This window comes from Fistularia commersonii, chromosome 20 (assembly GCF_037954325.1).
Source record: "Fistularia commersonii isolate RoL2024-O1a breed Wild chromosome 20, RoL_Fcom_v1.0, whole genome shotgun sequence".
In the NCBI taxonomy this organism is placed as follows: domain Eukaryota; kingdom Metazoa; phylum Chordata; class Actinopteri; order Syngnathiformes; family Fistulariidae; genus Fistularia; species Fistularia commersonii.
In genome coordinates, this window is record NC_141303.1 from 11,857,027 (window position 1) to 11,863,026 (window position 6,000).

Sequence of the window (6,000 nt, forward strand, 5' to 3'; positions counted from 1 at the left end):
CTTGTTCAATCCACTGCTCTCTAGAGACGCTGAAGTACCCTTCAACAACTCTGACCTCAGCATTATCAGCAAAGGTGAGACTTTGTTTGGTAATAAGTCTCCACATTGCACAGCCTCCCATGACAATGTATGAACATGTGCATGTGTATTTGTGAAGGTGTTGTGTGATATAGAATATAAAGATTTGGAAAAAAGTGTCTAGAGAGGGGAAAATGAGAGAGTATGTAAATGCTGTCACATAAGTCTCACCTGTGCAAACTTTAGATATCCACTCTCTAACTGTCATTACACAGGAAATGTCAATCATATTAAGATCAATTCTTCAAGGTCCGTCCAACGTCAAAATTTTTGCATTCAGGTCAATGCTTTTTGATGGAACCACACCCTGATCAAAAAGGAGAACCACTTGAAAATAAAAACATATTTAAGCTATCTTTTAGATAATAAAATGAAATACTTTTCATTTTCAACTCCTCAAATTACCCAAGGCAAAATTAGAAACTTGTGTTAACTTCTATTTATTTATATGTAAAAAAAACTTTATAGTAACATTGTAACAATATGAAGAAAATATTTTATTTGATTAAATTTTTTCCTAGTAATGTATTTTCATGTTTGTTGTTATTGTCAGTCATATCATGTACCTTTTCCAAATCCATTTGTTTTACTGTCATTGACATCACCTCAGACATCATCTAAGTGTTACTTCTTATTCTTCTTCTTTTGGCTTTTCCCTTCAGGGGTCACCACAGCGAATTAACTTTCTCCATCTAACCCTATTCTCTGTATCCTCCTCTCTCACACCAACCTCCTTCATATAGTGTCTCACTACATCCATAAATCATCTAGGTGTTACACTAAATATTAATTGGTTTTTTTTTTCCTCTGTGTAATTTATTCTTCTTGTATTTATTTCAGACCCCCCCCAAAAAAAGTGACTTCTCAGCAATGCACTGGAGGGAAAAGTCTTGGTGTCTGGGTTTGATGGTTGTCAGACCAAGTAGATTATCCCTAAAAATTATCTGCACAAAGGAGAGAGAGGTACCGCACTGCAGGAAATTCCGTGCTTTAAAACAAAGCATTACTGTATAATTTAAATGTCCATTTTTCATTTTATGATGTGGAAAGATTAAGATCTTTGTCCAAATAGACACTGCTGCCAGGTTATTTCAACAAAACACAAACTGTGTTGATTGTACATTTAAGAAAAAACACCACCAGTGGACAGGGCTCTGAAAAAGAGGTATTTGGATTTCACTTAGTAAATAGAATGTTTGTAGGACAGAACATGCCAAATAAACATACCTAGACAGTGAAGTAGCCGAACTGAATAAATCATAAAATGCAGCTGCTGGCCAGTGTTAGCCTTCTTTGCAATTCCGTGAGCCGATCCTAGTGTAGTGGGATCCCCTAACTCACTAATGCCCATCAGTCAGTGCTGCCATGTTCCTGTCACTTTTCATTAGGTACTTCGAGCAGGACTTCACTGAATGGAGTGATCGATTAACCAGGGATCGAGTTCAATCTACCCTAAGAGCACAACCCAGTTAGACGGGAACACGCTCAGTGTTATTCCCAATTGTCGAACAAAACAAATCCGGGTTTTATCCCGGCTCAAAGTGAGGCAGAAGTGTGTTTGTATCGGTGGAAGCACACCTTGTGTTAGATAGGCTCAACACTGTTTATACGTAATGCAGTTAAGTTATAATAGATATAATTCAAGACATGTCTAATGTCTTTTTTATTGAGTCATATCTTTTACAATTATGGATTAAATGCTAAGTAAACAGCACCATATGCTTCACAAATGAGCCCAGTAAAGCAGAAACGTCATGCTCTAACATCTCAAAGTCATGCCTTGACTTTGTACCATCCTGACAGAGAGATGAGAAATTAAAGCAGCTAAACGAAGTACTTTTTTAATAATTAAAAAGGCATTGTAGTATCATAGAGGACAGTATGTGAAGAGTGAAATACTTGTAAGAGAGCATATACATTTGTTATTCATTTAAAATCATTATTTCTCGATGTTTGACAAATTCCAATCTCAAAATTTCAAGTATTTTGAGAACAGGCGTGTGTATTTGGATAATGGTGCTGCAGGGTTCAATCTTGCTGCAAGTGTGTGTGCATACGTGCGTGCATGCATTCATGAGTCACCCACATTTATTTCAACTATAGATTCTGCTGTTCTTTCAATTAACAGACTTACTGGAAAGGCCAGGCCCAGAGTTGTAATTATCCTCAAACATAACACTTTAATAAAACCTACCGTGTTTTTTCTTTTTCTTATCTAAAAGGAGACTATTCTGGTGCATGACAACAAACATCAGTTCTTGTATCTGCAGGGGATCAATTAACTTTTTTCTTCCCTTTCTTTCCCTCTCATCTCTGATGAAAAATTTGTTTACAGGATCAACTCCACCTATTTCTGAACTCTAGTCCCCACACTCCAGGTAGATGAAGTCTCTTCTAATCATTATCTTTGTCAAAACTCCATTAATAGCTGTATAATGACTGATCAGGCCTTTGAGACATAAAGTACAGAATTGTATTGCATGCAGACAATGTCGGTGCACAATAAATAAATAAATGAAAAAGGATTAAAGTGTCACACACTAAAACCAGCTTTTGAGCAGTGAAGAAAATGACCTGACAGCACTTGGATCAAAGGGACACATAATGCTCTACAATTCATGGATTGAAAGTCAAACAGTCCATCTCTTGTGTCTGAAACAGCCCTGAGGCCAGTTAGATGGATGCTGATGGAGATTTGATGTTTTTGGACTTTACAAAGTAATGATGTTTTTATTGGAAATTGATCTATGTGAGTTGCTTTGAATCCCCAATGTCTTTTTCTGTAAAAAAAAAATGTGACAAATGCAATTCATGCACTATTTGTAATATTTTTTTGACAGCATCTCCATTGAGCATCACAAAACTCCTAACCCTAAACTGCATGTATTAAGCATGTTGGGTATCCACTTCTCTCACAGTAACTAAATACATGTCCTCTTACTACATCACTCTCTGACTCTCTAAAGGACTCATTCCTTATACGATCCATCCTCGTCACTCCTAAAGAGAACCTTGACATCGTCATCCTCCACCCCCAGCTCTATCTCCTGTTGCAATGCCACTGTCTCTAAAGCATAGAGCATCACTGGATTCACCACTATCTTATATATCTTCCCTTACATACTGGCTGATGCTCTTTCATCACACTAAAACCAGAGTGGTTTTAGTCTCAAGAGCTGGCATACATGTCCTGCACCAGTCAAACATATTTATCTGCCACATCAGACTTCCTCATACAGTATCATAGTTCCCTTCTCGGCACCCTGGGATTATGTACCTGTGTGCTCTGAAAATCTGCTCTAACAAGTTACCCTATGTTCCTGCCTCTTTAGGAAAAAAAATATTCACTACTGCAATTTCCATCCTTTTAACAAAGCCTACCACCATGTGTCCTTATCCTGGATACCAAACCTGCCCATCACTTCGTCACCTGTACTGCCTGCACTAACATGTCACTTGAAGGCTCTCCCCTCTGGGGATATTCTGCGTCATTCCACCGAGCTCCAGATTTTTTCCTTCTCCTCCAACTCACACTGTGCCACTCCTGTGGAGGAGAAGCCCTTCACAACATTGAGCATCACAACTTTACAACTTTGATTTCCAGCCTCAGACTCATCAGCTTATCGGACAGTTTTCACCTCATCAATACCATGATAATATAACTTAAAATCTGCATCGAAGCTTCTGCGCTTGCTACTGTTCCACGTGGTCTCCTAGATACTGAGACTCTTGCCTTTCCTCTTTTCTCTCTGCTTCCGAGCACTCCCTCCTCTCCTTCTTTTACCCATAGTACCCCAACTTCCTCTGGTACTCTCTGTATATCGGCATCAATGGCAGTTGATGTTAACCCAGGCCTCGATCAATCTGCCGTAAAAGTCGTAGATTTGATTCGCAGGTTTTAAATCGGGCTGTTATGAATGAGAAACAATTACAGTAAGACATTTTGCATAACATTCACTTTGTTTATCAATTTAAGTATTTATTTCAGAGATAAAATGTATTTATATGTTGTCAAATCACATGGAGTTTCATTGAGAATAAGAAATGCTGTAATATAGAAAGGGATTATGTTTAACTTTAGCTCGCAACTCCAGATTTTCCTCAGCAACTCACCATAGCAACCCAGATTGTTGGCCTGCTTGACCTGCAGATTGGAGTATTTTCAGTATCACCTGGAGATGCTCATCTAATTTCATCTTGAACTCATCCAATTCATTTCTCATCATAGAGGAAAACCTCTGGAAAGTCAAGGTCAAAGATCAAATTTAAATGAAAAAAGGTATTTCATACGGGGCCGCGGCTCAGTTGGTAGTGGGAATCCCTCCAATCAAGAATGGTGTTTCGATTCCTGGCTCTTGTTGTCTGTATGTTGAAGTGTCCTTAAGCAACTGAACCTCAGCTTTCTCCCAAAAACCCGGTTCATACCTTGCATCTGAGTTTTTCTATCAATGAGTGGAATGTAATGTAAACCACAGTGAAAGTGCTGTATGAATTGCTATATGAATGTCTGTGTATGTGGGTTTTCTCTACCTGAAAGAGGAGAGGAAAACATGTCTGCCTAAATTGTACATATACAATAAAAAAAGGTTCAGTGAGAAAAGCAGTGAGAGGGGAAGAGGAAAGTCCAACGAGCATATGATCTCGTTCAAATAACATTTGGAATTGGATTTCCCTCTTCTTTTATAGTCTTAGTTAATCTGAAGTCAGAGGAATAAAATTAAGAGACGCTGGAGACAGATGTATGATTTGTCATTTTGTACTGTAGATAAAGCTTTTTAATTTCATACATCTTTGGGGACAAAGACTGACATGAAGGTTTGATTGAGTGTGAAAGGTGAGTGGAGAGTGAGACACGGCGCGGAAAAATTCATCAACCCACTTGAATAATTCAATGATTGCGAACCTCACAATGGTGTAGTCGGATATTTGCATGTAATTGCAAATTCAGGGGAAGTTTGGGAGAGAGAACAGAGGAGAGGGAAGATGAAAACACAGCAGTAAGATAGACTTTGGCATTTAGACCTCCTTTATCCAAACGTTACCGCCAAGCACCAATGCAACAAATCAAAGACCCACCATATTCACACACACATACACACCTGGAAAAACAAAACTGTAAAATAATCGGTTTACGCCTCTGCAAGCTATGAACACCACACAGTAAATCCCATACAAAAGTTGCAGGCTGCTTCCCAGCAAAGTATCAATAACTCTGCCTGTTGCTTTGAATTATCCCTCAGATAAAATGCTGTAAAATATAGAATTCAAAAGAATAACCTTGATATGACCTTTCCCGGCGGCACGGTGACGTAGTGGTCAGCTCTTTGGCCTGACAGCACAAAGGACCCTAGTTTGATTCTCACAAGGGGACCTTTCTGTGTGGAGTTTGCATGCACTCCCTGCGTCTTTGTGGGTTTCTTCCTGCTTCTCTGGTTTCATCCCACAGTCCAAAAACATGCAGCAGGTTAAATGTGAAAAATTGCCCTTCGTGCACATATTTTCTCACTCTATTCCACACATCATTTGCAGAGTCACAGTCTTATTTTAAAAATACTGCAAGACTGATCTGCAGCGCTTCTGTGCAATTTGAAAAAAATAGAGGCCAGGGGGAGCTTGATGGTGACATGCTGTCATTGCAAAGTCCTCGTGTCGCAAGTTTATTTACAGACAGGATACTGAGAAGGTTTTCTTGCCTCTGCTGCTTGATCAGCTTCAATACAAGCTTTGATATGAAATAAATGATTGAGGAAATTAAATATCTTTTTGAGGGAACGGAGACACTTTTAAACTCATAGTTTATTAAAAAAAAAAAAACTTGAGTGAGCGAATAATTTTCAGAAAGTCAGTTTCCATTGTAACCGGCCCAACATTTAGGACGCCTCTTATCTGGAAATTTAAATGCCACAGTGTCCCCTCATTTCA